The 21,541-nt window shown below is 38.5% G+C and overlaps 1 pseudogene; it reads left to right on the top strand.

The window, feature by feature from the left end:
- The first annotated feature begins 5,178 nt into the window (after nucleotides 1-5,178).
- LOC124510753 (60S ribosomal protein L38-like) lies at nucleotides 5,179-5,406 on the top strand (annotated as a pseudogene).
- Nucleotides 5,407-21,541: the final 16,135 nt, after the last annotated feature.

The following is a 21,541-nucleotide window of genomic DNA, read 5'->3' as shown; positions in this document are numbered from 1 at the left end:
TAGAGAGAACTGAGATGTCCCATACTATGCTTTCTGCAATGGAGAGACCCAGGAAAGCATTTGGCATAGTTTGAAGGCTTGAGAGTCAAAGAGCCAATGTTGTATTTTCCAGTCAGAGTCTGAAGGCCTGAGATCCAGGGGCACCTAGGTCAGGAGAAGATTGACGTCACAACTTGTGCAATCAAGCAGAGAACAAATCAACCTTCTTGTTGTATTCAGGCCTGAAGATTGAGTGATGATTATGGACATTGGTGAGGAACATCAGCTTTCCTCAGTCCATTAATTCAAATGCTAATCTATTTCAGAAACACCCTCACAGACACATCCAGGAATGATATTTAGCCCGATTCTCTGGGCGTTCCTTGGCCCAGACAAGTTGTTACATAAAATTAACCATCACACAACTACACACCTACTTGGGAATATTTAATGGCAATATATTTATATATGTTGCTGCATTTCAAACCATCCCAAACTTTAGTGGCATAAAGCAACCATTATATTAAAAAAATTTTTTTGAAGTTTATTTATTTTGAGAGAGACAGAGACAGTGTGTGTGTGAGGGGGAGGGCGTGGGGAGAGAGAGAGAAAGAGGGAGGGAGGGAGGGAGAGAGAGAGAGAGAGAGAGAGAGAGAATGAATATCAAGTAGGTTCCATATTGCCAGCACAGAGCCCAACACAGGGCTTGAATCCATGAAACTATGAGATCATGACCTGAGCCGAAACCAAGGGTTGGATGCTTAACCATCTGAGCCACCCAGGTATCCCATAAAGCAACCATCTTAGCATGCTTATGATTTTGTGGTTTAAGACCCAGGCAGAGCACGGGGGAGGTGTCTTATCTGTGCTCCATAGTGACTGGAATCCTCAACTAGGGTGATGCAAATTTCCAGAGACAGCTTGCTTTGATGAACTGAGTCTATGTTTGGGCCTTCATTTCTGACTGTCAGCTGGATTACTTGGTTATTTTTATTATTTTTGCTGTGTTTGGAATACACAAGTCGGCTTCTGTGCTCACCTATCCAGTACATACAAACGGATGCCTGTAACAGTCTCTCAACTACATTTTTCTTTAACTTTGTGAATATTTTGCTGGGGGTTAAAAGTTTTATTTCAGAACACAAGTTTTTATGCTTTATGATTCCTCTAAATTGTCCTAAAAAAATCAACAGTCTTCCTTTAGTTCATTTTCCTCTTGTTATATTTTAACATAGTGAGCTTGAAGAAGCCAATTGCCATGTTTTAATGTTTTGCCTATAAATTTCCTAGCCAGATCCATGAGTCAATTGGGCACTCTTTCTCTTTTCCATATTTTCTCAGGCTACAGTGTTGCCAAACATTCTGCTATTACATAGGTAGTGTCTCTCGTTTTTCTTTTTCTTTCTTCCTTTTTTTTTCTCCATTCTCCAGAAACTTTTCCCTCATTGTCTTTCAGGACCTCCTCAACAGGCTTCTTAAGAAAATTCTGGCCTCCATCCACCATTTTAAAGTCAGTGCCACAAGTTGTAAATTTTTATTGTAGTGTCCTATCACTCCCAGATAACTGAGTTTTGTTACAGTTAACTATTGCTGTGTTACAAGATATTCCATATTTAGTGCATAAAGGAATGACTGTTTTGTTACACTGGTTACTTTGTTTTGATTAAGAATTTGGGTAGTACACGATAGGGATGGATTTTCTCTGTTGTGCTCTTACTTGGACCCTAAGCTGGGATAGCTCAATTAGTTGGAAGTGGGTAAGACAACTTGATAAAATTCCCAATCCTTTAAAGTTACAACTTCAGCACATTCTTTGGTCTCCATTTATATTCTCTCTAACTAGTTAGAGATCCCCTTCCATCTCATTATATGTGCATAGATTCTCCCCTGATATCCTGGAATTCCTTTTAATAGCATTACTTATTTTATGGGAAAGAGAAAAAAAAAGACAACTTTGACTTGCTTCTCTATCTCATAAAACTAAATTCTCTGTGAAAGGAGAGAGAATATCATTCTTGTTTACCATCATATCTTCACCACAATACATTGTTACATGTCAGGTACTCAATAAATACTTAATGAATTTTGAAGCCATCAATTGTTTTTTAGTTCCCACTGGAAAACAGAATTATCTTAGTGGCAGTTCATCTCAGTGACATAGTTGTATGTTTGTCCAGATCTAAACATACACAGAATTTATCCAAGATACATTAAGACAAGTTAGCTAGAGGGAAAGCCAAGTCATGATTTATAGTGAGGAGACAAATGTTTTAATGAGTAAGACAGTACTCAGAATATAATCTGAAAGGCATTGCAAAGCCAGAGAGAATGAATCACAATTTCAAAAGGTGGGATGAAAGTGACATTGCCAAAAAACAGAAACAGAACAAAACACTGAAGCTAATGGGTTGGTTTGGATAGATGCATTACGCCATCTGGTTTTGCTTGAGGAGAGGAGCTTCACAGATATGACAACTTAAAGGAGTGTTTTAGACTATGAATTAATTGGAGGCTATGATGAACAACATAGCATTTCCAGTATCCTCTCTTCCATGCAAAAATCTTGGTAAGTGAGCACCTAGGAAGTTACCCATTGGTCTTTGAGAGCACTTACTAAAACTCACCTGGGATTTATACTGGTGTTGGGATATAGTTGGAAATGACTAGGAGGAAAGACATTAAAAGAAGTCAAAGAAGGCCATCAGTGAGAAAAAATAATGGACAATGATATTTAGGTAAAGTCTCAGCCATTACTATTTTCCCATAATTATTAAGACATTTATATTTAATCAGTACTAAATTTCAAGAAAAGGGTATCTGATAATTATAAAATTCGACTCAGGTCTGTTGGACACAGAAAGTTCCTTTGTCAACAGTGATATGAAAGCCATACTGTATAGTCTCTTGGTTTTACATTCTGTGTCTTTTGCTCAAATACTTTAACATGTACTCTAATGCAGTAGACACCCTTAAACCTGAGTCCTTATGTGGAAAAGCTCTCCTGATTCACCTATGACACCTCTGCTCATTTTAAACCTTGTGTTAGAACTTACGCAGTGGTCAGTCTCTACACCATGAGTGAGGTGGGCTCATTTCCCTAGGCATAGACTAAACTACTAAATTCACATATATTCTGTCATTATGTTGACCAAAAAATGGTGTCATCCTCAATATTCTAGCTCATTACTTAGGCTGTCTATAGTAAAAATTAAGTGAAAAAGGGACTTACTGGAAACTGTGGGATAACAGAGATTTCTTCAATCAGAATCTCTTCATATTTCCTCCAAAAAGAACATACCATTGACAGGAAAGATCAAACAAAATAATACATCACCCATACTTGACACATAGCTACAGTACAGAGAATTCTACAGTCCTTAAGTTATAATAATTAAGAAAATACATATAAAACACCAGCAAATTTAGCTCCACACTTCATACTGAAACAGAGCCAGATAGAGACTATAAAATAGGAGAAGGTAGCCTATGTCCACCACTACAGAACACTGATATAAGTCACCTTAAGAGTTAAAAAGGGTGGGGGAAGACTTCTACACTGAAAGGGGAAATAAGAACACACCTGATCAGTGGATCGTGATACTTGATATTGTGAAGTTAAAAGAAAGTAGCTTTAAAATGTGTCCAAAGAACAGAAGAACAGTATCAGGAAGAATTGGGTTTGGGAGCCAGAGGCTTATTTGCAAACTTGGTGGTGAGGAGAGAGAGAAAGAGAGAGAGGGAAAAGGGCAGAAGGAGAGAGGAAACCACAAAATCAGAAGAAATACTAGCTTCTCCTCCAAAGAGTGTTATTTCTTAATGGTCCATACTTCACTGTGCCAAAAGAGACGCTTTTAAACTGAGAAACCTAGTGAGTTATTCAAACTCCACTCTGTGAGTATAAAATCACCTGTTATTACTTGTGCAGGATAATATAAAACATTTGAAAATGAATAAAGGCTGTCTAATCAGATATACTGTGTAAATTTAGTATAAGAACATTGACCACTAGAAAATATTTCAGTTGATGATAAATCACCTCCCTAAAAATATTCCACCTCAAAACAGAAGTAAACTATACCATAATATGTCAAATTGAACTAAATATCTTTCAGTATGTCTTTACAGTAGAAAGAAAACAACCTCAAGTCACAGATTTATAGACTCAGAAATGGACAAAAAAAGAAAGATGCAAAATGAAAATTAACCAAATGTAGAAAACAAAAATTAAAGACAGAGAAAAATATGTAACAATTTATAACTAAAGAAAAATCACAATTATGCCTCTTTTCCAATAGAAACAACTGAAAATTTCACAAAAGAAATTAGATGAAATTAGCTAAAGCAACCAAATAGTGATGGAGATAAAAGATTGTTGGGATGGGTGCTTGGGTGGCTCAGTCAGTTGAGCAACCAACTTTGACTCAGGTCATGATCTCACCACTCTTGGGTTCAAGCCCTGCATCAGGCTCTCTACTCACAGCTCAGAGCCTGGAACCTGCTTCAGATTTTGTGTCTCTGTGTCTCCCTCTCTCTCTGCCCCACCCCCTCTGGCACTCTGTCTCTTTCTCTTTCAAAAATGAATAAAAACATAAAAAAGATTGCTGAGGATGATCCATCCTTGAAGAAGAAAAAACAAAACTGTAGATGAGAACTAATATTTAAATCTGTAATCCAAGAAAATTTGGGAGTTGCAAAAGCAGATCTGAATATGTATATTTAAAAGTGTACTGTGTATGTGGAAAAATTGATCTGGAATTATCAACTCTGAGAGATAACCTAGCAAAACTATCAGACTCAAGAAATTCTAAGTAGCTGAGGTAATGGGAACCATAAAAGAAATTTGAAATTCCAGAAGTTATATTCTCATTAAAAAAAAAAGGTAGAAAAAAGGCAAAAAAAGCAAACACAGCCTCACAAAACTCATCCCTTTAGCATAATTAGAACACAGAGAAGTTCAGTTACCTAGAATATATAGAAAAAAACAAGGACATAGAGATTGGTATGAGAGGCTACTACTGTCCAAATCTTGGACAACTTGTCATCAACAATAATATATAGCAATGTTCAAAATCACTTACCCAAAATGTTCAGTTCTTTCAAGGGAGGGTTTAACTGCCAGGAGACAAATATTGGCAGTCTGTTTCATTTCCATCCCTTTGCTTCCTGCAGGTCACATGCTCTCCTGCAGGCTTTGTAGTTATGCCTCATAACCTTGAGGAAATCAAGAACTTTCTGCTCACAGCCAGGAGAAAGGATGCCAAATCTGTCAAGGTCAAGTAAATAGGATAATGTGAAATTTAAAGCTTGATGCAGTAGACATTTTATATTGTGTTTATCACAGACAAAAAGAAAGCAGAGAATCTGAGGCACTCTCTGCTCCAAGTTTTGGCAATGAAGGAGCAAGGAGCAGAAATGAACCAGACATAGTGATTTGAACTGTGTTAATTTTTTAAATAGAAGGAAGGAAGGGAGGGAGGGAGGGAGGAAGAAAGGAAGAAAGAGGGAAGAGAAGGAGGAAGGGGAGGTGAAAATGAGTAAACTTTTTTCAGGGATAAGAATGCCAGCTAGTAACTGTATAAGGGATGATAAAATTTTTAAAATCACCATTGTGCAATTGCCAATGTAATAATTATGTAGGCAGTGATTATCAGTGTTATATGCTTAAATGAAATTTTTTTGGGAAAGAGAATATTTACAATCTTCCACTGTATAACCTCATACTAAACCCCCTTAATTGTAAACTCTTCAAACTATCACACCTTAGTATAACCTTTAATTGTGAAAGATATCTTTCCGTACCTTTGAATGGAAACATCTGTCAGACACCACCTGAATCACGTGATTTATAAAACTAATAGTGAGAAAAGTTGATGTCATCTTGTACATTGTTGGCCAAAATTTGGGGCTCTACATTTTGAAAATGGTGAAACCAGCACAAGAATTTCAAAAATAAAGAAAACAAGTCTTAGTTGAGATCTCAAAGACAAACTTAAGCTCTTCTAGTTATGAAACTATTAAGCATTGGCCAGACCAATGTAAAGACTTTGAGAAGGTCTCTACTAGGAAATTGTCTACTACTGATCCTCAGATGGTCTCCCATGGGCTATAATCTAGATACTTGAAAATCTTCATGACCATCATTCCTAATTAGCTTAAGTAGCATAAACCTCTGTCTAGGCAAAGATTACAAGAAAATATTACTGAAAAAAATTAATGTTTATTTATTTTTGAAAGAGAGAGAGACAGAGACAAGCAGGGAAGGAGCAGAGAGAGTGGGAGACACAGAATCCAAAGCAGGTTCCAGGCTCTGAGCTGTCAGTACAGAACCTGACATGGGGCTTGAGCCCACAGATGGCGAGATCATGACCTGAGCCAAAGTTAGACATTTAGCCATCTGAGCCATCCAGGTGCTCCTAAGAAAATATCACTTAACTAATGTTTATGCCTAGTGGATTTCCCCTGCCTCTCCTCAGATCCTGAGACTCAAGAAAACAAGGGTGATGGTTTTATTCTCTATCTTTTACCATAATCACTGACTAAATTCCCTGGATCCATGCATTTACTCAATCGCTGTGGATATGAATTGAATTCTAATTAATAGATAACACACACACACACCCTAACAGAATTAGGAGATACTAAGCACAGATCACATATTTAATCTCCCTCCAACTTTATTTTCTCCAAACTACTTCTGGAGAAGTATTTTCTCTGCACTTCATCTTTAATCTATTTCAACATCAAATGTTCAGGGTTCTCAGCCAATATATAACTAATTTCTTAATCTTCTTTAAGACGTGACAATTCTATGTGGTAAAGAATTTCTTTTTTTTCCTTTTTTTTAAATTAAATCTATTTTTTATAATTTACATCCAAGTTAGTTAGCACATGGTGCAACAATGATTTCAGGAATAGATTCCTTAAGCCCCTTACCCATTTAGCCCATCCCCCCTCCAACAACCCCTCCAAAAACCCTCTATTTGTTCTCCATATTTAAGAGTCTCTTATGTTTTGTCCCCCTCCCTGTTTTTATATTATTTTTGCTTCCCTTCCCTTATGTTCATCTGTTTTGTATCTTAAAGTGCTCATATGAGTGAAGTCCTATGATATTTGTCTTTCTCTGACCAATTTCACCTAGCATAATACCCTCTAGTTCCATCCACATAGCTCCAAATGGCAACATTTCATTTTTTTTCATTGCTGAGTAATACTCACTGTACATACACACACACACACTGTATATACACACTGTATGTATATATATACACTGTATATACACACTGTATGTATATATATATACACACACCACATCTTTATCCATTCATCCATCGATGGACATTTGGGCTCTTTCCATACTTTGGCTATTGTTGATAGTGCTGCTATAAACATGGGGGTGCATGTGTCCCTTCGAAACAGCATACCTATATCCCTTGGATAAATACCGAGTAGTGCAACTGCTGGGTTGTAGGGTAGTTTTATTTTTAATTTTTTGAGAAACCTCCATACTGTTTTCCAGAGTGGCTGCACCAGCTTCCATTCCCACCAGCAGTGCAAAAGAGATCCTCTTTCTCTGCATCCTCGCCCACATTTGTTGTTGCCTGAGTTGTTAATGTTAGCCATTCTGACAGGTGTGAGGTGGTGTCTCCGTGTGGTTTTGATTTGTATTTCCCTGATGATGAGAGATGTTGAACATGTTTTCATATGTCGGTTGGCCATCTGGAAGTCTTCCTTGGAGAAGTGTCTATTCATGTCTTTTGCCCATTTCTTTACTGGATTATTTGTTTTTTGGGTGTTGAGTTTGATAAGTTCTTTATAGATTTTGTATACTAACCCTTTATCTGATATGTCGTTTGCAAAGATATCCCATTCTGTTGGCTGCCTTTTAGTTTTGCTGATTTTTTCCTTTGCTGTGCAGAAGGCTTTTATTTTGATGAGGTCCCAGTAGTTCATTTTTGCCTTTGTTTCCCTTGCGTCTGGAGACATGTCGAGTAAGAAGTTGCTGCGGCCAAGATCAAAGAGGTTTTTTCCTGCTTTCTCCTCAAGGATTTTGATGGCTTCCTGTCTTACATTTAGGTCTTTCATCCGTTTTGAGTTTATTTTTGTGTATGGTATAAGAAAGTGGTCCAGGTTCATTTTTCTGCATGTCGCTGTCCAGTTTTCCCAGCACCATTTGCTGAAGAGACCGTCTTTATTCCATTGGATATTCTCTCCTGTTTTGTCAAAGATGAGTTGGCCATACGTTTGTGGGTCCATTTCTGGGTTCTCTGTTATGTTCCATTGATCTGAGTGTCTGCTTTTGTGCCAGTACCATATTGCCTTGATGATCACAGCTTTGTAACACAGCTTGAAGTCCGGGATTGTGATGCCTCCAGCTTCGGTTTTCTTTTTAAAGATTTCTTTGGCTATTCGGGGTCTTTTCTGGTTCCATACAAAATTCAGGATTGTTAATTCTAGCTCTGTGAAGAATTCTGGTGCTATTTTGATAGGTATTGCATTGAATATGTAGATTGCTTTGGGTAGTATTGACACTTTAACAATATTTGTTCTTCCTATCCAGGGGCATGGAATCTTTTTCCATTTTTTTGTGTCTTCTTCAGTTTCTTTCATACACTTTCTATACTTTTCAGGGTATAGATTTTTCACCTCTTTGGTTAGATTTATTCCTAGGTATTTTATGGGTTTTGGTGCAATTATAAATGGGATCGATTCCTTGATTTCATTTCTGTTGCTTCATTGTTGGTGTGTAGGCATACAACCAATTTCTGTGCATTGATTTTATATCCTGCAACTTTGCTGAATTCATGGGTCAGTTCTAGCAGTTTTTTTGGTGGAATCTTTCGTGTTTTCCATATAGAGTATCATGTCATCTGCAAAGAGTGAAAATTTGACCTCCTCCTGGCTGATTTGGATGCCTTTTATTGCTGTGTGTTGTCTGATTGCTGAGACTAAGATTTCCAATACTGTGTTGGCTAACAGTGGCAAGAGGGGACGTCCCTATCTTGTTCCTGACCTTAGGGAGAAAGCTCTCATTTTTTTCCCCATTGAGGGTGTTATTAGCATTGGGTCATTAGTATATGGCTTTTATGATCTTGAGGTATGATCCTTCTATCCCTACTTTATTGAGGGCTTTTATCAAGAAAGGATGCTGTATTTTGTCAAATGCTTTCTCTGCATCTATTGAGAGGATCATGTGGTTCTTGTCCTTTCTTTTATTGATGTGATGAATCATGTTAATTGTTTTGCAGATATTGAACCAGCCCTTCATCCCAGGTATAAATCCCACTGGGTCATGGTGTATAATTTTTTTTAATGTATGGTTGGATCTGGTTGGCTAATATCCTCTTGAGGATTTTTGCATCCATGTTCATCAGGGAAATTGGTCTATTGTTCTCCTTTTTAGTGGGGTCTTTGTCTGGTTTTGGAATCAAGGTAATGCTGGCTTCATAGAAAGAGTTTGGAAGTTTTCCTTCCATTTCTATTTTTTGGAACAGCTTCAAGAGAAAAGGTATTAACTTTTCTTTAGATGTTTGGTAGAATTCCCCTGGAAAGCCATCCGGTCTTGAAATCTTGTTTTTTGGGAGATTTTCGATTACTAATTCAATTTCTTTACTGGTTATGTGTCTGTTCAAATTTTCTATTTCTTCCTGTTTCAGTTTTAGTAGTTTATATGTTTCTGGGAATTTGTCCATTTCTTCCAGATTGCCCATTTTATTGGCACATAATTGCCCATAATATTCTCTTATTATTGCTTTTATTTCTGCTGTGTTGGTTGTGATCTCTGCTCTTTCATTCTTGATTTTGTTTATTTGGGTCTTTTCCTTTTTCTTTTTGATGAAACTGGCTACGGGTTTATCAATTTTGTTAACTCTTTCAAAGAACCAGCTTCTGGTTTCATTGATCTATTCTACTCTTTTTTGGTTTCAACAGCATTAATTTCTACTCTCATCTTTATTATTTTCTGTCTTCTGGTTTGGGGTTTTATTTGCTGTTCTTTTTCCAGTTCTTTAAGGTGTGAGGTTAGGTTGTGTATCTGAGATCTTTCTTCCTTCTTTAGGAAGGCCTGGATTGCTATGTACTTCCCTCTTATGACTGCCTTTGCTGCATCCCAGAGATTTTGGGCTGTGGTGTTATTATTTTCATTGGCTTCCATGTGCTTTTTAATTTCCTCTTTAAGTTATTGGTTAGCCCATTCATTCTTTAGTAGGATGTTCTTTAGTTTCCAAGTATTTGTTATCTTTCCAAATTTTTTCTTGTGGTTGATTTTGAGTTTATAGCATTGTCGTCTGAAAATATGATCTCGATCTTTTGTACTTGTTGAAGGCTGATTTGTGTCCCAGTATGTGATCTATTCTGGAGAACGTTCCATGTTTACTGGAGAAGAATGTATATTATGCTGCTTCAGGATGAAATGTTCTGAATATATCTGTTAAGTCCTTCTGGTCCAATGTGTCACTCAAAGCCATTGTTTCCTTGTTGATTTTTTGATTAGATGATCTGTCTGTTGCTGTGAGTAGGGATTTGGAATCTACTATTATGGTATTACTATCGATGAGTTTCTTTATGTTTGTAATCAATTTTTCTATATATTTGGGTGCTATCACATTTGGACCATAAATGTTTACAATTGTTAGGCCTTCTTGGTGGATAGACCTCTTTATTATGATATAATGCCCTTCTTTATCTCTTGTTGTAGTTTTTATTTTATAATCTAGATTATCTGACATAAGAATGGCTACTCCATCATTCTTTTGTCTATGATTAGCATGATAGATAGTTTTCCATCCCTTTACTTTCAATCTGAAGGTGTCTTTAGATCTAAAGTGGGTCTCTGGTAAATAACATATAGTTGGATCATGTTTTTGTCCATTCTGTTACCCTATGTCTTTTGATTGGAGCATTTAGTCCATTGACAATTAGAATGAGTACTGAAAGATGAATGTATTGCTAATATGTTTCTTACAGAGTTGGAGTTTCTGGTGGTATTCTCTGGTCCTTTCTTGTCTTTGTTGCTTTTGGTCTTTTTTTTTTTTTCTTTTTGTTTCATCTTTTCTCCCCTCAGAGAGTCCCCCTTAAAACTTCTTGCAGGGCTGGTTTGGTGGTCATGAACTCCTTTAATTTTTGTTTGTCTGGGAAACTTTTAATCTCTCCTTCTATTTTGAATGACAGCTTTGCTGGATAAAGAATTCTTGGCTGCATATTTTTCATTTTAATTTTTTTAATGTTTACGAGAACAAAGGGGTGGGGCAGAGAGTGAGGGACACACAGAATCCTAAGCAGGCTCCAGGCTCTGAGCTGTCAGCACAGAGCCCGATGTGGGGCTCGAACCCATGAACCATGAGATCATGACCTGAGCCGAAGTCGGACACTCAACCGACTGAGCCACCCAGGTGCCCTGGCTGCATATTTTTCTGATTTAGCACACTGAATATAGCCTGCCACTCCTTTCTGGCCTGTCATGTTTCTGTGGATAGATCTGCTGCCAACCTGATCTGTCTTCCCTTGTAGATTAAGGACTTTTTTTTTTTCCATTGCTGCTTTCAGGATTCTTTCCTTGCCTGAGTATTTTTTGAATTTGACTCTGATATGCCTTGTTGATAGTCGGTTTTTGTTGAATCTAATGGGAGTCCTCTGTGCTTCCTAGATTTTGCTGTCTGTGTCTTTTCCCAGATTAGGAGAGTTTTCTACTATGATTTGCTCATATAACCCTCTACCCCTTTTTATCTCCCTCATCTTCTGGGACCCCTATGATACTGATTTGTTCTTTTTTAATGAGTCATTGATTAAATCGTGCTCTTTTGCCTTAGTCTCCCTCTTTTTTCTGCTTCATTAGTCTCCATATGTTTGTCCTCTATATTGCTGATTTGTTGCTCTGCCTCATCCGTCTTTGCCGCTGTGGCATCCATTCAAGATTGCAGCTCAGTTATACCATTTTTTTTCATCCTGAGTAGCTTTTACGTCTTTTATCTCCATACAAAGGGATTCTAATCTATTTTCGACCCCAGCTAGTATTCTTAATTTCGTGATTCTAAATTCTGGTTCAGGCTTCTTGCTTGTATCTGTGTGGATTAAGTCCCTGGCTGTCATTTCTTCCTGCTCACTCTTTTGAGGTGAATTCCTCTTTTCATCATTTTGAAGGAAGGAAAGGAATTAATAAAGTAAAGAAAAATTTAAATGAAAAACCTGAAATTAAAAAAAAAACTTAAAATTAAAACAAAACATACAAAAACGAAATCAAATAAGTGATGCTAGATCCTAGGTATGTTTTGGTCTGGTTGTTGAAAGGAGCTTGATAGATTAGAGTAAAAAAGGGAAAACGAGAAGAAAGGAAAAGAAAGAAGACAAAAGGAAAACATTTGAAATTTGAAAAAATGAATACAATGAAATAGAATAAAATGGAATGATGGAATAAAAATATAATTTCAAAAATTTACAAAAAAGTAACAAATATAGTAGAAGAAAAATTAAAAAATATTTTTAATAAAAATTAAAAATAAAAATAATTTTTTCTCTTTCTGCATTTAAGAAAAAGAAAACAAAAAAGAAAAAGAAAAAAATAAAATTGAATAGACCAGCAAACAGACTGAAATATGATTGAAATTACATCAGTTTCCTCTACAAGTCAAACTTTGAAACACTTTATAGTCCATAAACTCAGCAGAGAGATTTGTGGTATTTTTGAAGAGCGAGGTTGGCCCAGTTCAGCAGGGCTTAGTGTAATGGCTCCATTGTCCACTAGATGGTGCTGCTTAGTTTAGTGGAGTGAATTGTTGTTGGGCTTGTAGGTGTATATGCGCATGCATGGGAGGGGTGAAAATGGTGTCACCCAGCTACCCAGTCTCTAGTATTGGAACTCTCTGCTCTCCCCAACCAGCAATTGTGCACCCATCCTTTGTCTCCGGCTTCTGTCCACTCCCTGCTTTTACACTGTCTGTGACCCAGGCATCAGGTTACCAGGCAGCACTTCTCTCCTGAGTTTTATCTCAGATGCGGCTGTGTTTCCTGACCCCTCACTTCTGAAGGACTGCGGCTTTGACCTGCTCAGATCCTCTGGTGGAGGGTCTCACTGAACAGTGGCTGGGTGCTGGCCACACCCAGGAATATTCACAGAATAATGCTGCTGCTGATGCCCAGAGACTGCGGCTGGGTGCCAGCCCACCCCAGAAAATGTTCACACCATCGCATAGCAGCGTTTCAGGGATTATGGAAAATCACAACACACACCTGGCACCAGGCTTCACCCTTAAGGACCTTGTTCCAGCACCAGAAAATGTGGTTGTTCTCCATGGTCTGCTGGTACCTTTGCCTGTTGGGGCGGGGGGGGGGGGGAGGCACATAGCCTCTACCTCATGTCCTCCCAGCAGAGGAACTGCTATTCCCCATATGGCCCAAGGACTGCCCCGGCTTCACTGTGCTCCTGGGTATTCAACCTTCCCACCAGAGCACCGTGAGGTATCAGCTGCAGAGTTTCAGACTCTGTGCTCCCCCTCTTTATAGCCTTAATGGAATTGAAACCCTCTCCTTTCTCCTTTCCCTTTTTAGTTTAGTCCCTGTGGCTGTTTCTACTTTGCCACTTTCTTTCCAGCTGCTTTTAGGGGGGGTGCTTTTCCCGTATTCTCCCCCCACCATCTCCATCCTCTCTCCACAAGCAAAAACAGTTCTGTGGCTTCTCTCTCCCCCAGTTTACCTCTCCACGCCATGTACCTGCTGAGTTCTGTGGTTCAGGTTGTGCGGATTGTTGTGTTAATCCTCAGATCAGTATTCTAGGTGTTCAGGATGGTTTAGCATTGATCTGACTGTATTTCATGGATGCGACATGCAAAATAAAACCTTCCATGTTGTTCCGCCATCTTGGTTCCCTCTTTTTTTTTCTATATTAACTATATACTACAATACAAATGTTTTATTTTTTAGATTTAAAAAAATGTAAAAATAAATAAATGTAGCTGAGGAGGGACTCCTGGTTGGCACAGTCAGTTAAATGTTCGACTCTTGATCTTAGCTCTGGTCTTGATCTCAGGGTCATGAGTTCAAGCCCTGCATTGGGCTCCATGCTGGGTGTGAAACCTGCTTAAAAAAATGTAGCTGAAGAGAAAAACATGAATTTCTCTATGGTATCTAGCCCTACCATGCATAAATAGTATGTCCACTTGAAATTTCTGGATCTTACATTTAACTCAGATTTAAGACTATAAGTCTTTTTTTTTTCTTTTTAAAATTTTTCTTTTGAGAGAGAGATAGTAAAATGGAGAGGTGGGGAGAGCGACAGAGAGAGAACTCAAAGCAGGCTCTACACCCAGTGTGAAGGCCAAGGCAGGGCCCACTCTCACAACCCTAAGCTGAAATCAGGAGTTGGATGCTTAACAGAATACGCCACCCAGGCATCCCAAGGCTATAAATCCTAATGATCAAATTAGAGAGGTATTAAGCTCATCTTAGTGGCTAGGAAAGGAAACTATATAAGAAAATGAGAGCAAATTTGACATCTCTGCTATAAAAATGCTTTGCATAATCATAGCACCTCAGTGAAGGAGATACCACAACTCTAATTTTCTAGATAAGGAAACAGCAATTGTGAAAGATTTAGTAATTCCTTCATGATCATATAAGGATAACTGAAAATTTTAAGTTCACATTCTGGTATAGTTTCTTATCTTACTGCCATACCATGGCATGTTGGTAAGGTACTAATTGTGAAGTTGGAATTCTACTCACGTTTTTTGTACGTTTGGGGTTTTTTTAGTTTTCTTTTAAAATTTACTACTCTAAAGAGAGAATGCAAGAGTATGTGAGATGAAGAGAGACAGGAGGACAGAGGATCCAAAGCTGTCTCTGCACTGACAGCACAGAGCCCGACATGGGGCTCGAACTCACAAACCTGGAGATGGTGACCTGAGTCAAAGTTGGAAGCTCAACCAACTGAGCTACCCAGGCACTCCTCTACTTTTGTTCTGTGTGTATGCTCTTACCATGGACTGGCACTTGAGTGGTCACATACACAATTTAAGGGTACTTAAGTTCCTTGATACACGTATATTTGTATATTTTTATTTGTTGAATAAATGAAATGCTTGGAGCCCATACTCTACCATTATTAGGTGTTATAATTGTATATTGTACTGGAGGATAGTTCAGGTATCTTTGTTCTGTTGCAAACAGTTCTAACACCCGTCTTGCAAGAAATGACCCTTCTTCCTCATCCTCAGCTGGGAAGACAGCTGTGTTCCCTGGGTAATCGATCTCCTCCAAATTGTTACAATCTCACATTTGCAACTGCATCTCTAACTGCCTGAGTGGCAGTGAGAAGCAGCTGATACAGATAAATTACCAAGATAACCTTTTGCTGACGTTGTTAACATGATTGATAGGAGTCATTATGTAAGTTAGAGAATCATTATTTTTTATTGGCAAAGTGGGATTTTCCCAACAAGCCACAAGCAGGCTCTGAGATGGAGAGAAGTTTCCTTTAGAGACCATGTGTCCTCCAGCATCTGGACTCCTGGAAGTGAAGACTTCACACCTAAGAGCCAAGGAACAATGCCATACAAAAGGGGTTCTCAGACTTCAGTGTACATCAGAATGATCTGGAGCCTTCTTAAATCACTTTGCTAGAATTACTGACTCAGCAGGTCTGCAGTTGGGGGTGAGAATTTGCATTTCTAATAAATTCCCAGATCATGCTGATGCTGCTGATTGCGGACCTACATTCTGAAAACCGCTACATAGTGGAGAATAATATTTGGTTTAGCGTACAGAATCTAGAGTCACAGCACCTAGGATTGAAACATCTCTCTTTCCCTGGGGGCTTTAGGTAATTTTATTAACCACTTGAACCATAGTTTCTTCATCTGTTACATAGCAATAAAAATATGATAAGTGATGAAAGCACACAGCCCCATGCCAGACCATATGAAGAGGTTTTTTTTTTTTTAATTTTTTAATGTTTATTTATTTTTGAGAGAAAGAGAGAGAGTGTGAGCTGGGAAGGGGCAGAGAGAGGGAGACACAGAATCTGAAGCAAGCTCCAGGCTCTGAGCTGTCTGCACAGAGCCCAATGCGGCGCTTGAACTCATAGACCGTGAGATTGTGACCTGAACCGAAGTCAGACACTTAACTGACTGAGCCACCCAGGTGCGCCATGAAGAGTTTAATAAGCAATAATTGCTACTCTTACCTCCTTTAGGAATTGGAGATATTTCTTGCTTCCCACTCTCAAGAATGCAATGAGATGGCTCTGAAAATCTACAGGGTCTATCCCAGTGGCGTTGGCCAGAGAAACAGCTTCAGGGAACGCTTACCAATACAATCACCAAATTCTAGAGCTGAAAGAGATGTTATTTTTCAGTCTTCATTTCAACAACGAGGAAATTAAAACTCAGGAAAATAAAGTCACAGCATGACCCAGCTGGTCCTCAGATATTTCCCCACCCAGAGAATCAGTTGGTTGCTTGGGCTATTCAGTAAAACATGTGTGAATGTGCCAGATTGGCTGTAAGTCAGGAACAGTGATTTCTTTTCCTCTTGTATAATTAAATCTCTAAGGCTTTTCTTTCCATTTGTCTGGCTGTAGAGGAAAGGACACCTCAACTCACACTGTCTTGGTGGTGGCACAAATTAGCCTGTGGCCATTTCTGCTTAAGGAATGTACATCTTACTATCAGGGAAGAGTAAGGGATAAAACCCTACAATTATGGGCGATTGCCAAAGGATCTGAATGCTTACATTTCCTAAGTTATTTTGTTTGCCCTTTCTGAATTGGCATTTGTAAACCCTGCTTTTGGTCACTCTTTTGTTTTTGTATCCAAGTTCTCCTCCCACTTGTAAACCATATCCATCCCTCTGCCTTCCTTTACCAAGCACCCTGTGAAAATCTAATTTAAGGGAGAAGTTCTGAGAAATGCCAGGCTTTCCCTAAGCATCGAACACATTTTCTGTGTGTGGAAAAGGAGAGCTATGTAATCAATCTCTTTTTTTTATTATTTTTTAATGTTTATTTATTTTTGAGAGAGAGAGATAACGGGGCGGGGGGCAGAGAAAGAGGGTGACATGGAACTGAAGCAGGCTCCAGGCTCCGAGCTGTCAGCACAGAACCCGATGCGAGGCTCGAACCCATGAACTGTGAGATCATGACCTGTCCAAAGTTGGACACTTAACCAACTGAGCCACCTAGGTGCTCCTGTAATCAGTCTTATTTACAGTATCACTGGAGCTACCAGGAAGATCGGGACCCAATGTGCACCCCAGTGATAGTAGTTCCTTAAGGCATCATGATTTATGTCTTATTTTGTCATTTCATTTGATCTCCCATCTCTCATCAAACTTGTCATTTGTCAGGCTTTAGTCAGAACTCTTCATTTCATGTTAAACATCCAATATCCTGTTGGAAAGTCATAAGGAAATTGATTTTGTCAAATTAAGACCTCAATATTTCCCGAAGTTCCATTCCACGGGAAAAGTTACAGAATACTAAGGAGAACCTGCATATAAAAAATCCGTATAGTGTAATGGAATGTTTATACACATTCCATGGAGGTTTCTTTCCTTACAATGATGAATAATATCCAAGTGCTAGCTACCATGTGTGTATAAGCTTGTGTGTGTATGAGAGAGAGAAAGAGACAGAGACAGACAGAGAGAACCTCAGCTGAGCTGTCAGGTGTTGGAGTAGTTGATCAAACAAGACAAAAAAAATGAGGGTAACAGTCAACCCTTTCCTCTCTTATTACAGTAGTATAAACAAGAAGCTAAAGTGGAGACAGGGCTGGCTCCTCTCCTGTCCTATTTCCTTTTGTGGAACAGCATGTAGACAGAGGATCACAAGAATCATCACATAGGAGTTGTCTCACTACTGAGGCAGCCCCAGACTAAAAGCTTCAACAGTGTTAGAGACTCAGAGGCTGGGTAGAAGGTGGAAGAGGAAGTGCTAGGAGGAGAAAAGTATTAAGATCGAGTGGGGGAGGGGGAATATCTTCATATTTCCAGTGATTAGGAGGCCTCAGCAGAGGTACCTGAAGAAGACCTTGGCCAAACACCCAGATAGAGGGATCTAGGAATGCTGCAGTTGCCTGGGCTAACCATGCAAATACCTGTAAGAACGTGGTTGACCAAAGGGTGTTGTGTCCTTGTCTCCAGGTCCTCTTAGAGACTGTGACTCACTGACTATACACCAAGTGAGATAAGGGGATTGGAGATTTCTTTTTGTGGGAACAAGTAAAGTTTTTATAATTGCCTCTTGTTCGGTCTGAAAGATCACACAGAAGTTTTCAGTCAGGATCAGCGTGTGTGGGTGTGTGTGGGTGGGTGGGTGTGTGCGTGCACGTGTGTGTGCATTTGTGAGTTACATTAATAAAACTATTTTTCCTTCAGAGCATCACGATGTATTTTACAGATAGATTGGGAAGAAAATGTTGCTTGCACTTTTTAGTTGGAAAAAGCTGTATGACATAATCTAGGGGAAACTACCCATTTAATTTCTCAAAGTAGCAAAGCTGGTTGAACCGAAGGATATCTGACTGCTCCAGGGATATTTTTTTAGCCATACCACATGACTCAACATTTAGCCTCCCTTTGCTTTGAAAAGAGAATGTGATGGTTATCTAAGTGCAGTTTGTCTAAGTGGAATGTTGCAAGCTCTAATTTCCTGCTTATTGGTTATAATTGATGTCCCTTATTTATGCTTGTCCAGTAGCCATCCACACTTACGGGAGCTACCCAGCCCCAGTCTTGTAATTTGTGATGAATCTACACACAGCTGGAGAGGTGGTCATGTGACCGAGGTCGATAGAATCAGAATTGCATTCCTTGTTCCTAATGATTCATTAAGGAATCACCCAATCACAGCTAAACAAAGATCATCAAAGTTAACCGTAGGACTCTTTCTGGAACCACGGAAAAAATACTACGTTTTCCTGCCAAACCTGGAATGATCTAAACATGGCTCTCAGAGGAGCGGTAGTGGGGCATCATTTTGAGACATTATTCTTATTTTCTTGAGAATGAAAACAACAAAAGAAAGGCAGTGGTTGGGAAGGAAAGTAATAGACACAGAGACAGAGATGGGTTTTGGGTATAATGAATGATACAAGCCCATCTTAATTTTAATAAATAAATTTTTGAAGCAAAGAACATAAGTTTGTTTGAAACCAGAAAGTGGATTTTTCTTTTTTGCTTCCTATAATCGATAAACTATTGACTAATATACTTGTTATATTCCTTAACCAAGCTAATTAGGAAATTTCTCAATGTCAGTTTTGCTTGGCATCACATAGAAACTGAAATCAGTGTCTCATTGCAGTAAAAGTTATTTCAAATAATGCTTTATTTATTTTTGATAGTGTTATTTGCCACTTAGTTCTTTTTGGAAGATATAATTGTATGATATTCCTACTTTTATATTTTCTTCTTTGTTAGTGATACATTTTCTCTCAATTAATCAAACTGCAACATTATCAAAATTTTCACATACAGAATGGGAAATTTCCACACATCTCAATAACTATTTTGGACATTTGCAGTTAAGCACATTAAGATGCTTATTAGTGGAGAGTTGTGGAATGAGCCTCAATTAGTGAATTAGACTGTATTCATTACACTTCACCAAATGCTCATTAACAGATTGTTTGATATTTTTTTTCTGCCCATGCTAAATAAAAGGGGGTGGGGGAGCTAGCTCGCCTCAGCAGCAATATGGAAATGGTAGCACATGATAGCTTGTTTGCTTACAGCTGCCTGGAGTAAAGAATGCTTACAGCCTTTATCAGTAAGACTTTGTCTTGAACTAGGTATTAGAAAGAAGAGCTTATTCTCCCATGTCACTAGGGAGACCACGGGGCATATTTTTTTTTATAATTTTTTTTTTCTATTTTAAAAATGGCAGGTCTGTTTTGGGGAAAAACAGAACTCCTCTGACAGTTCATTTTGGCTCAAGGATACCATGATTCCTTGCCAAACCTTTTTTTAGGATACATAACAATCTAGGATGCTTCCATCCAACTATCCCTAGCTTTCCTCTTCACTCGGGGACAGAATTCTACTTGGTCTGCTGTCTCTCTAAGCCTTTCCAACCCCCTCTCCATTTGGTCTCATACAGGTCTTTCCCCTAAAATCTTTGCATGTTTAATTTCATGTTGGCGTCTGCTTCTTAGAAGATCTGGACTACTACAATAAGCAAGGGAGTTTATCAAACAAACACAAAACACCTAGAAAGTTTCTGCAGTTAAAATCACACAACAGTTCTTAAAGATGGGACTAAAATAAGAGGGCAGTTTGCAAGTGTGTTATGGAAAATTAGATCTCCAGGGTGGCCTCTGCTTACCCCGAAGCCAGGGAGTACCCTCACCCCACACCCAGCAGAAAACCTGAAGCATATTTGTGCATCAGTACAATTGAGAATAGGAGTAAATCGATCTGGTAAAAATAGGGAAATCAAGTACAAGTCTACCTAATGATACAGGATATTTACAAACCTCTCCTAATTAACTCACCAAGTGGAGGTTTTTTTCTCTTTGGCCAAATAACCATTGCAAGAGAAGTAACTTTGAATACAGAGTCAGAATTTCTGCTTTTAAAAGGCCAGTTGCGCTCTTTAAATACCTTGACAGTGAAGCCTTTCAGCTATAAAGCTCTGTCTAGGTATCAACTTTCTGGTGTCTCACTTTTTTTTTTTTTTTATATGAAGTTTATTGACAAATTGGTTTCCATACAACACCCAGTGCTCATCCCAAAAGGTGCCCTCCTCAATACCCATCACTTTTAAGAGAACTGAATAGCAAATCCTCACTGGAAATTTGAGAAAATACTTTAAAATTAAAGTCACCACATTAAATTTTTTTTTAAAAAAGGGGGACGTGTGGGTGGCTCAGTTAGTTAAGCATCCAACTTCGGCTCAGGTCATGATCTCACCATTCACGAATTCGGGATCCGCGTCAGGCTCTGTGCTGACAGCTCGGAGCCTGGAGCCTTCCTGAGATTCTGTGTCTCCCTCTATCTCTGCCCATCCCCCACTCATGCTCTGTCTCTCAAAAATGAATAAACATAAAAAAATTAAATTAAAGTCACCAATATAACAAAAAAAAGGGAAATATAGAGACAATAGGAAATGGCTTATGGAATTACATGGAGAAAATAGAAAATAGGGAAAAAAATAGAAAAATGGAAATTAATGAAATCATCAAAAATTACACTTGGTATCTTCAAATGGTAAGGAGAAGATACAAGTGAGCCTATGTTTCACAAAGTAGAACAAAAAGAAAAAGCAGTGAATGTTGTAACTTATAGATTGGTTATATTTTTTATTCATTAAACTTTCTCAACCATTAAGAATCTCATCATAAAAGACAAAAGATAAAATAGAAGGCTATAAGGATGCTTGGGTAACTCAGTTGGTTAAGCGTCCAACTTCGGCTCAAGTCATGATCTCACAGTTTGTGAGTTTGAACCCCGTGTTGGGCTCTGTGCTGACAGCTCAGAACCTGGTGCCTGCTTTGGATTCTGTGTCACCCTCTCTCTCTGCTCCTCTCCCACTTGCACTCTATCTCAAAACTAAATAAACATTTAAAAAATTTTT

Source organism: Lynx rufus, unplaced genomic scaffold (genome assembly GCF_022079265.1).
Source record: "Lynx rufus isolate CCGP_SWC_20201006 ecotype Redwood Valley unplaced genomic scaffold, mLynRuf1.p SCAF_16, whole genome shotgun sequence".
In the NCBI taxonomy this organism is placed as follows: Eukaryota; Metazoa; Chordata; class Mammalia; order Carnivora; family Felidae; genus Lynx; species Lynx rufus.
Note: the sequence above shows the minus strand (reverse complement) of the source record. Positions and strands in the feature narration are given on the sequence as shown.